The sequence below is a fragment of the Tamandua tetradactyla genome, chromosome 1, assembly GCF_023851605.1.
Source record: "Tamandua tetradactyla isolate mTamTet1 chromosome 1, mTamTet1.pri, whole genome shotgun sequence".
In the NCBI taxonomy this organism is placed as follows: Eukaryota; Metazoa; Chordata; class Mammalia; order Pilosa; family Myrmecophagidae; genus Tamandua; species Tamandua tetradactyla.
This window is the reverse complement of record NC_135327.1, coordinates 164115443-164127604: the sequence shown is the minus strand read 5'-3', so window position 1 is coordinate 164127604 and position 12162 is coordinate 164115443. Positions and strand designations below refer to the sequence as shown.

The window sequence follows — 12162 nt, the reverse complement described above, 5'->3', positions numbered from 1 at the left end:
TGCAGTTTAACCTTCTATATTGTTTCACTTCTGGTTGAGATTTGCTTATAAGACTATTTGTCCATTTTATATTTGTGCAGGTGTACTGGAATCTCACATTGTAGTTTTCAATTTTCAGTATTTATTTAGGGTCAATAATTGTAAGAGAAAGTGAAATTTGAAGATGAAGTCAAAGTAAATTTCTTTTTAATTAGGCATTTGAGTCATAGGCCAAATATTGAAACACTTTAAACATCTAAAATGAATGCTTAGCCTGCTTATGCTTTTTAAATGAACTTAAAAGTGTTTTTTTTAAGAAATTGGAACAAAGGTCAAGTTAGTTGCCTGGCTTAAAATATTGGCTGTATTCATTGTTTTTATAAATTAAAGCATATTTTTTTTAATTAAAATATAGTTAAAAACTTTCTAAGACAAGTTTATGTATCAAAGGATTAAATGCCTTGGTGCATCAATGTGTCTATCAGCATCTGGCATAGTGTTTTCAATGACCATTAGTCCATTCCCTATTATGACAAAGAAGGGTATACCTCCCTGGAGTCTTTTTTTTCCCTTTTTTTCTCTCTCTGTCAATCTATGTCTCTCTCTGTGCCTCTGTCTCTTCCTTTCCCCCTCTCTTTCCTTTATCTTCTCTTATACACTACTTAAAAATTACTGGGATGTCTGAAATTCCCACTAAAAGCAGGTAGCAAAATCTATGATATTTTAAGATTCTTTGACTGTTTTCTTTAAAAGAAAAGAAAATAATATACATTTTAGTTTTTATTTATTTCTATGAATCATGTAGGCATAAAATAGAGGAAAGTTCTGGTAACTCGGTGATGTCATAAGATATGGTGTAACCAAGTATGCATATACTAAGCACTCTTTTAGAAGTGATTTTTGTGATCTTCTTAAAGATATCTATATAATGTAACTTGATATCTAATACTGTCAATGATATCCTTTGCAGCCATTGAATGGTAATTTTTACCTGGAAGTCAACACTTAAGTTCGAATTTTCCCAGGAGAGAACAGGGAACTGATAAAGGGAAAATAGGACCCATAGGCTTTGCAGAGAAAGAAAAGGAAACAAAAGATGTTGAACATAAATTATCCTGCAGTTTAGGCAGGATTTAGGCAGCTGCAAATCCTAGGTAGGCAATAGGACCATTTAGATGTGAAAACACTAAAAAGAAGAAAGTGGATACGGGAGAACGGAGCAGCAATTCTACACCTACATAGCTCCACATATCCTCATGAATATGTGAAGTTGATTCCCACCCCTGTGTCTAATATGTAGAGTTGCTGAAAATCCTCTGCACTGAAAATCTCTCTCCCGACTTCTTCCATAGGTGCCTGAAATTTTCTTAATACTTATTTCTTTGGATAAAAAAGGATAGCCCTGTACTTGTCTTCTAAATCTATAAGCATCTTGTTAACAAGGATCACCTGCTACATCTTTGAACCTCTGCATAGTGTATAACACAGTGATGTGCATATATACCAGGAGTGGGAGGTTGGATTGTGTACTCCAGTTTGAACATGGTCTTGATGTTGGTCTGCATTCTGGTGGGTATGGATTCATTGTAAATAAGATCTCTGCAAGATGTTATTTCAGTCATAGTGATTCAGTTGAGCTTTAATGCGTATTACTAGAGTCCTTAATAAGCAGAGAGAAAGTCAGATGGGGAGAGAAGACATGGAGAGCCATCAGACCCTGGAAGCCAACGGAGCTCAGAGGAGAAAGGTAAAGAAGACGCCATCAGAAAGTGACAGAAAAGCTGCAAACCCCAAAGATAGCCAGGCAGCCAGAAGATACCAATCCAGGGAAGACATAAACATTCTAGCTTCTGAAATCATAAGCCAATGCATTCATGAGCCAATAACTTCCTGTTGTTAAACCAAACCATTCCATACATTCTGTTTTGGCAGTTGGGGAATTAAAACTAAATTAAAATTAAATCAGAGGTGAGAAGCACCTAAAGGTGTAGGCATGGGGAACGCTTAGTACCCTGCCCAGCTGTCAATTTTCTTGTAAAGGGGGCTTAATCATAAAGGTGTTTAGTTGCTCATGTACCCTATGAAGATCTTTCATTGTCTTTCTGAAGATGGCCTAGTGGGAAAAGTCTGGGCTTTAGAGCTAGATGCCTTAAACGTCATTCCTAGCACTACAATAGGCCAGTTGTGTGATTCTGCATAAGTGACTTAACCTCTTAATTTTAGTTCCTGATCTGTACAGTGGGATAAAATAGAATCTACTCCAGACCCATGAAATCCAATATCTTCTCTACTTACCTAGTGATTATGTCTGGCCAAGTCAATACCGGTGTCTACCCCATTCTCTGCTCTCCACCTCCATGCCTTTTCTTTCAAATACCTTATAGGCAGGCATCAATTCAACCCACGAACAAATTCCAAATCGATGTAGTCTAAATTAAAATTTTATTCTGGGTTCATTGACTGCATTTGTGAATCTAGTTCCCTGTGCCTTTTTTTTTTTTTTCCCTTGGGGGTGACTCTTAGGTCTAAGTTTTAAGTAGACTTGACCTATCCTTTGTGGGGTTAAGTTTCATATGAACAAACCCCAAGACTGGGGGCTCAGCCTATAGCTTTGGTTGTCCACACTGCTTGCGAGAATATCAAGAATTCAACTTGGGGAAATGCCTTTTCCTGTGCCTTTTCCCAGTTGAGATCACTTGGTACACATCTGAATACAAATTTCAAGTTTACAAATGTAGATATAGGGAAGAAGGTTTTCATTGCTGTTAACTCCTATTTTCCTTTATAAAGGAGCTAGATTTTCTCCATTATAGAATGAGTAGTAAAACAAAGTGGTGGATTATTATTTTTCTTCATGATCTAATCTCTGTATGTTGCATATTATTGTTTTTTGTAGTGTTATTCTTGCTTCTGGTATTTTAAACTATCTTTTAACATTTCATCTGATGGTATACTTTGAACAAATGTTTTATTTGACACGGCATTCGAATAAGCCTAAAAACAATTAGTTTCAAAAAGCATTATATCTTGCTTTCCCAAAACTTGGCAAATGCTTTTTACACTTTTTTCTTAAAATTTCCACAGCAATGTTCTTGATTTCATCTTTTGAAGTTGATACGTGCTTCATATCTATATTAAATTCACTGGAGCAAAGCCCTGAATACAGTTTTCAGAAGTTCAATTTGGCTATAACTAAGTTAATGAGTAACATTTGTTATTAATTGCATCAATAAAAACATCATAATCTTACAACTCTGGTTTGAGTCTAATAGAGTAGGAGGTTTGAGGGATGAATATTCACAAGAATTAATGGACCACTTTTTAGGAAAAAAAATGCAAAAATCATTTTAATAGCTTCTTTGCATCCCATGCAGACTTCAGTCAGATCAAGCCATCTCTGGCTAGAAGAAATGTAATTGGTTCCTCAAAATTAAATTCAATGAACTCTCTGCAAAAGGTCAAGTAATATACTCTCATGAAAGAAAACTGTTCCTCATTTAATGATCAGTTATTAAAAAGGTGTTCTATTTTTCTGTTTGGGTTCTGTCTGTTTTTTTTTTTTTATTACTGCATATTAAAGTAACTGTCTTGCCAACATGCAAATGATATGCTAACCTAGCATGGCTTGGATGAAAGTGATGATCAAAAGGTGAAAGGGACCTATCAGCTACATTTTTATGCCTAAGCAATGGAAAATCACCGAGTTACCAGAACTTTCCTCTATTTTATGCCTACATGATTCATAGAAATAAATAAAAACTAAAATGTATATTATATTCTTTTCTTTTAAAGAAAACAGTCAAAGAATCTTAAAATATCATAGATTTTGCTACCTGCTTTTAGTGGGAATTTCAGACATCCCAGTAATTTTTAAGTAGTATATAAGAGAAGATAAAGGAGAGAGAGGGGGAAAGGAAGAGACAGAGGCACAGAGAGAGACAGAGATTGACAGAGAGAGAAAAAAAGGGAAAAAAAAAGACTCCAGGGAGGTACACCCTTCTTTGTCATAATAGGGAATGGACTAATGGTCATTGAAAACACTATGCCAGATGCTGAAAGACACATTGATGCACCAAGGCATTTAATCCTTTGAGTTGGGTATTACCTTTCAATTTAAAGTTGAATAAAGGAAGGCTCATTGTGTTCAAATAACTTGTCTAAGACTATAATCTACAAGCCATAGTGGTAGAAACGTGTTGATTTCAAGACCTATGACTTCCTCATTGTGCCATACTAACCAAAGACATATGGTATCTAAAATGAAATATGGTAATGAAAATCCAATGTGGTCCTATTAAAATGAAATTTCAATATATCATTACTTTATAACCCATGCAAAAATTTGATTAGGCATCAAACCTAATGAAAATGTAGGAGACAGATGTTGTGGTTCCTTTGTAGATGTATGCATGGGTGTGTTTGTGTATGCATTTATTTCTTTGATGAACTAAGTCTCAGTATTCTATGAAAATGGCCACATGTCAACTAGAAGCTGGTGATACTTTTCACTGGGGTTGATTGGAATGTTTATCTTCTCTTCTTGTCTTTCCCATTTTGATTCTTTGATAATAGGCTCCTCTCTGGGGACAAGAGAAACTAGCTACTCAGGAATGTTATAAAGGCTGCTAGCATGCCCAAAGCTTCTATTAGCCAAGAGAGAAGAGAGAAGGTCTCTTGTGAGAGAAGCAAGCTCAGATCAGAGGAGAGTGCTATGGCCCTTAGGACAAGATACCATGTGTGACCTGGGAGTTGACTATATTTTTTCCTTTTCTTTTATTGAGATAAAATTCACATATCATAGAATTCATCCTTTTAGTGTATACAGTTCAGTGGTTTTTAGTAGTTTTTTCACAAAGTTGTGCAACTGTCACCACTATTGAAGTCCAGAGCATTTCTACCACCTCCAAAGCAACTCACTGAGCGGGTTTGAAACTATTAAGTACCCCAGAAAAGCCATGTTTTAATCCTGATCCAATCTTTTGTGGCCAGACCTATTGTTTAGGGTGGGAAACTTTGACTGGAATGTTTCCATGGATATGTGACACACCCAATTGTAGGGTGTGGCCTTTTGATTAGATGGAAATGTGACTCTGCCCATTCAAAGTGGGCCTTGATTAGTTTACTGGAGTCATTTAAAAGGGAAAACATTTTGGAGAAAGCTCAGAGTCAACAGGAGACCCAGACATTTGAAGATGCAGAAAGAAAATGCCCCCAGGGGAGCTTTTTGAAACCAAAAGTCAAAGGACCAGCAGATGCCAGCCATATGCCTTCCCAGCCGACAGAGGTGTTCTGGACCCATGAGCTTTTCTTGAGTCAAGGTGTCTTTAAATACCTTGATTATCTTTAAATGTCCTTTAGTTTGGACATTTTTATGGCCTTAAAACTGTAAGCTTGTAACTTAAATAAATTCCCTTTTTTAAAGCTGTTCCATTTCTGGTATATTGCATTCCGGCAACACCAAACACCAATATACATCAGCAGTCACTCCTCATTTCTCCCTCCCCCTCAGTCCCTGGAAACCACTAACCTACTTTCTATCTCCAAGAATTTGCCCATTTGGCTACGTTTTACATCCCTCTATAACACTAAACACCTGATGATGTTTCCAGTGTTAAGCATGTCCCCAGATGGGGCACTGAGCCATCCAGCAGACTGTGTTTCTCAGCATGTTCAGTGAGGAACCTGGTATTATTTCCTTGTAAGACCTCAAATTTACTCAGCATGGGTGCCAATATCAGTCCATTACAATGTGTACATTTTTTCCTGTATTACTTAAGGTTCCTCTGGACTACTTGAATTGTGATATAAGAAAAACATTAGAAACTCACTTAAATATGAATCATAATTAGAAATGTCTTGCCTCTATTATCCTCACCTAAGCAGATATTATTCATTACTTCATCATCATAGATATTCCATCCTCATGGCCTTATTCAGCCTCTCTCCTACTCCTATATCCAATTACCAGATTCTATAGATTTTACAACCCACTGCAATCTCTTCCCTCCTCTCTTCTTTATTTCCAGGTCCCCTGCCACTATTGGGACTCCATCATCATGTGATGTCTTTACATTGGCTAAACTTCATCATCCCTCCTGGACTCCCTGATTTTCATTTTGTCTCATTTCAATATGTCCTCTCCAATGCTCTCAAAAGACCTAATTATCTGAATCTGTTTAGGTCACGTTCATATCTAAAAAATTCTTGAAAATCTCTCCACGGTCTTCAGAATGTACTTTAAAAAGTACACTAATTTAATAATTAGTGCCTCCGCAGTCTGTCCCTAAGCTTATCTTGCATAACCCCCACTTGTGCCCATCCATACTGAATGACATGCCTGCACCTGCACCTGCCATTCAGCCTCAGGTTCATTGCTTCTGCACATAACTTTGCACTGCCTGAAATATTCTTTCCTACATTATTTTTCTATTAATTCTTCTATTTTAAGCTCCCTCTTATGCAGTGTAGGGCTTTTGAGAGGAGACGCTAACTGATTTGTTCATCTCTACACTAGTCAGTTGTAGCACTGATACACTGTTCACACTTTTACATACTACCAATGCGCTTCTCAATGTCAACAACTATATTGAAAACTTATTAAACACAGATTTTGTAATACACATCCTCTAGAATAATTTCTTAACAGATAGTGTTTGATAAATATTTGTTGAATGGAAGAAAGGAAGGAAAAAAGTAAAAAAATAAAAATGAAATAAAAGCAGTTTAAAAAGGTTGCCTGGGTTGGGCCACAGTGGCTCAACAGCCAGAGTTCTTGCCTGCCATGGTGGAGACCCAGGTTTGATTCCTGGTGCCTGTCCCTGCAAAAATTAATTAATTAATTAAAAATGGTTGCTTGACTCCATGCATAGTATTAATTGGTGTAGGGACTCAGCACTTTTTCCTTTAAAGCATACCCATGCCAGAAAGCATGAGTGAATACGGTAATTTTTACGTGGTGTTTGTGTGAAGATTTTGTGAGGACATAAAGAAGAGGTTTTATAACACACAACACATGCCTAACTTCTTAGAAATTTCTGCTTGACCTTTTTGCTGTTCTCTGAAGTGCTTATCCTGCAGTTCATGCTCAGGCCATCCCCTCTGGAACACCTCCACTACACACATCCTCACCACTCATGCTTGCACACCCACACCCCCCCCCACACACACACACAGTCCCTAAATCCTTCTGTTCCAGTTTTCTGTCTCAAATCTTCTCTTTGGGTCTCTCTATATTCTCTTTGTATGTGTGTATTAACATGTCCATTAACATTTGCTAGCTGCCAGAATTCGATCTACCAGAAATGGAATGGCTTTTAAAAGGGAGAATTTATTATGTTGCAAGTTCACAGTTCTAGGCCTTGAAAATGTCTCAATTAAAACAAATTTATAAAAATGTCCAAATTAAGGCACCAACAACAGGTTACCTTCACTCAAGAAAGGCCAATAAATTCAGGGTTTACTCTCTCAACTGGAAAGGCATATGGCAAACATGGTGACATGTGCTAGCTTTCTCTCCAGGCTTCTTGTTTCATGAAGCTTCCCCAAGTGTATTTTATTTCTTTATCTCCAAAGGTCTCTGGCTGTGTGGGCTCTCATGGTTCTCCTAGCTTGCTCAGAATCTTAAGGCTTTTCTAAAAATCCTTCCTCTTTTAAAGGATTCCAGTAAACTATTCAAGACCCACCTGGAATGGGTGGAGTCAAACTCTCTCTAATCCAAGGTTAATACCCACAATTGGGCAAATCACATCTCTGCAGAGATAATCTCATCAAAAGATTCCAATTTACGTTGTTGAATAGGATTAAAAGAAATTGTTGTTCTCATATAATTGGATCAGGATTAAAATAGGGCTTTTCTAGGGCACACATCCTTTCAAACCAGCACAACATGCATTTAAAAACTTTTTTAGTTTTTAGGGTTTTTTTTAGTAAAGAAGTTTTTGATTTACAGAACAATCATGCATAAAATTCAAGATTCCCATACACCTTGCATTGGTGTGAAACATTTGTTACAATAAATGATAGGACATTTTATAATTGTTCTATTAACTAAAGTCCATGGTTTAACTTAGGGTCCACTGTTTGTGCAGTGTAATTCTATGTGTCTATACTTTATTAAGTACAGCAACTTTTGTTTTTTCTTGTCCTTTCATTCCCACCTAGCTTAACTCTCAGCCACAAAGAATGTTCTTAGTACCAGGACCTTCACTTGTGAGCAGCTAGTTGGGAGATTTCTTTATGTGGTGAAATGGAAATATGTTTATTTCCAATCTTATTAGAAATCCCATTGAAAGTTTCTTAAAATCAGAGGAAAAGTATATAAATGGTTCAAACACCAAAGGATAAAGAGAACTGAGGGGGCAGGAATAACAGATTAGATAAATATTTTTGAAGGATGGAAAATAAATGTAGGGAGCACGTGGAGCTAAGAAAACAAGAGCCAGAAAATAGGTCTGTCATAAAAAATCAGGTCAAATCCTGTCATGAAACTCAAGAAGACTCAGGACTTTGTGGCACCCATTACTGGTGCCAGGATGCAGAGTCTACGATGAGTCATGGAACCGAACACAAAAAAAAGTTGATTGCAAGGCTCTTTGAGACACAGTTGGACTTAGTTATCTTCTTCTCCGTCTTCTGTAGCCCAATCCCACCAAGAAACTAGAAATTTATCTTTTGGGGAGTTAATCTTAAGGGTACTGAGAATAACAGCAGGCAGAGGAGAGGTACTGCAATAAAATGTCAATAAAGTGATGATAAAGTCTATGTATGGAAAATCAAGCCCTAATGTTCCTTGCTCTGTGAACATTCATAGGCAGGCATATGCTCCTCTTATCCCCTAGAAAAATATTTTAGGATTCTTTTCTGGAGAAGCTAATATGTTCCAAAGAAAAATCCTGTGGATATTGTGCTGGCAGGAAAGCAGACTTGCACTAGATAGTTCAAATGAAGAGATGATAATAAGGGAACTATTTACAGTCAAGCAAGTGAAAAATGAGGGATGGTGAGACATTAGTGACTAGCATTTGTGAGAATCAGTACATTCCCAGGGCTGAAGGAGGAGGAAGGAAATAGATTCTAAGTTGAACTAGAACAGAAGAACACAGCTCTCACACCAGAAGCTGAATTTGTGGAATTATTGATACTGTTAGAAACCGTCTGCTGTAGCAGAGAAAAACCAAGAAAAATACTGTGATTTCTCTCTCTTTCTTCCTAACAGTATTTATTGTTCTAGTACACACTAACATTCAAGCCCATGAGAGGCTGGCTGTCCAGGGTAGTTCTCTGAGTTGCCTCTGAGGGTACAGAGTAAGACAGAAAAGAATGGAGTAAAGACATGACGGGAGCAGTGCACAAACTGAATATCTAGCAAAGATGCCGACATCTAGCAGAAGTACTGACTTCAATAAAATTTCTGCGCTCTAATTTCAGCAATGTGGAAGCCTGCTAGAATGAGCTTTCAAGTAACTCTTTAGTGCCATTCTTGAATCTAGATGGACAGCCAAGAATTGCACAACAGTTTAGAAAAGTCTCCAACTGAAAGACTGTTGACAAATAAACCAATAAAGCAAACAATTAAAAATAAGAAACTCCAGAAGACAGAAAGACAAAACAGGGGGTTTTAAACATAACATTGAAACCTATATCCTAGGAGAAATCTAAGAGAATATTCTAAAAGAAATGAAATATGCTGTTTCATTCATAAAACAAAAAACAAGATGCTATTTAAAAAGATGCAATAGAACATTGGGCCTTAGAGATGAAAATATAATACATAAGATTAAATAAATTAATAGAAGAATCCAAAACCTAGGAAATCTTTTGGAAAGGTCAACTAAGGCAAAGATAATTTAAAGCAGGAGAAAAATTATGTGATAAATCTATGAGATCCAACATCTGATTCATAGGAGTTCCACAAAGAGGGAACAGCAAAAGTGGAGATGAGAAAATCATTAAAAAAAAAAATCCAATATTTGCATAACTGAAAAAAAATGTGATATTAGAGTGAAAGGGGTAACTAAATGTGCAGTGCAATGAACAAAATAAGACACCAATAAGGAACATCATGAAATTTTCAACCCATTATAATAACAGGAATATCCTTAATGCTTTTAGAGATAAAATGAGTCACATTCAAAGACCAAGCAGTATTAGACTTTTCAAGGATAATAACAGAAGTTAGAAGACAGTGGAAATTTTAAAGGAAAAGTGACTTTTAGAATTTGATACTCAGCCAAATTATTTATTAAACTAGAAAAAGAAAACTTTTTCTGACATTTAAAGTCTCATTAAAAAGTCTCTTCAAATTTTCTTAATTTAAAGAAAAATTAGTTTCATGTACCATGTCTCAGGGAGTTAATGGAGAATGTATTCTACAAAATCAAGGAATTAAACAGATATAAAATAAGCTCCAGATAAGGGAAGAGAGGCAAAGGGAGGGCAGATTGACAGTTACACATCAGGCCTAGAAAAGCAACCAGTCCAGCCTGAAGTAGGAGAGAGTTTCAGAATAGATGTGTCAAGAAAAAAATGGATCTAATTATCAGATGTGCTTAGATACATGGAAAATAGCATTCAGAGTTTGAAGAAATAAGTAGCTGTTAAATTCAAAGTTTTCCTGACCTACCTCTCTCTATTCCTGAATCCTCTTGCCCAAAGAGGCTTCTCTTTTCATCTAAGCCATACAGTACATTATATTTACATTTATTTCTTGTACAACATTATATACCTCTAGGAATGCTAAATCCTCATTCCTTACAATAGGAAGTTTGTGGTTTTAATTCCTACTCTCTGATCATCCCCCTTCCCATCCTTTAAGTCCTGGACTGGAGACTGGTTTACACTGACTTCATAACCTAAACAGGGCCTTTCACACGCAGTCTTATTTGAGCTACACGGAAGTCTTTTAGGTGAAGTTTGGTACTGGGTTCATATTGATCTATGTTGAGATCCTAGATCTATTTAAGCTTCTTGTTCACTCTAATCCTCAATTTTCTTATTTTAAAGTGAGGTTGATAATGATACCAGCTCCTAAGATAGTAGTGAGGATTAAATTAAGTAATGCATATAAATGCCTTGCACAATAGCTGGCATAGAAAGTGCTCAAGCAATCTCTGAAATAGTTATTTTACAAGGGACAAATACAAGGTATACACCCAGAAGAAGAAAATAAGTTATCATGCTTAGTGCAAGGATCTCAGTCTATGTTTTGGGTCCCAAAGCAATTCATATCCACTCTTTTAGGCCGCCTCTCTAAATGTACATTTTGTAGGCCCACTATTATAGTTCAGATGTTTGTAACATAGGATAGGTATGATTTGAAAGTGAGTGCAGGCTAGAGGATGATAGGGAGAAGGTATTGGGCTATCAGCTGCTTCCAGGGGAGGGCAGAGAAATTGGAGACTAACGAGGGAAGCTTTGATTAGCTGAGAGGCAGGGGGAGGGGGGGAAGGGGTTAAGGTGGGGGCACTAAGTTAAGGCAGGGTGGAGGGATCAACATATGGGCAGTAACGGGGTTGGCCCTTCTCATAAATCATTCAAAACAGCATCAGAATGGCCAGACAATACATTTCATTCTTGAAAGCCAGGACCACAGGAATAAGGAAAGGTCATTTTTTTTTTAACCTGGTGTGCAAAGCGTTTATTAAATTCACAGGGAAAAGGGGAAAGTGGAGTTCTGTAGATACAATTTTAAAACAGAAGTGTCTGTGATTGAACAGACTGTGAGTGGATGTTTTTCTGAGAACAGTCCAGACCTGGAAACTGAGCTATCTCTATGGCAGCTAATGCCTGACCTGCTGTTGTTTTCACTTTTTGATATCTTTGTTCAAACCATATGGTATAGGAGCAGTACATATTTGTAAATAAATAGACTGTGATTTTAGATCCCTTCTGTGCATGTGACTTGTTTTCATCTCAGATTTATCACTCCTTTCGATGCGAAGATGGGCTTGAATTTAGAAAACTTTGGACCCTTAGAGAATGCACAAGATAATTTTTTACTGTGTTTGCATATTTGACACAGTGCCAAACTTCAGCATGACAGAATACTACATAATTGAAAGCTAATTTTTTAGTTTGAAATGCTTTGTTTTTAATAGTTGGAGGGATTTCTCAAATGAGTGTATCCATTCATGATTTACTTTATCCTTTGTTAAATTCCTCCTGAGAAGATTTTCAATTTAGTTT

The 12162-nt window shown here is 36.7% G+C and overlaps 1 pseudogene; it reads left to right on the top strand.

Annotated features, from left to right (window-relative positions):
- The first annotated feature begins 1678 nt into the window (after positions 1-1678).
- LOC143681586 (serine/threonine-protein kinase RIO3-like) overlaps positions 1679-12162 on the top strand; it is a 44903-nt pseudogene continuing 34419 nt past the window's right edge.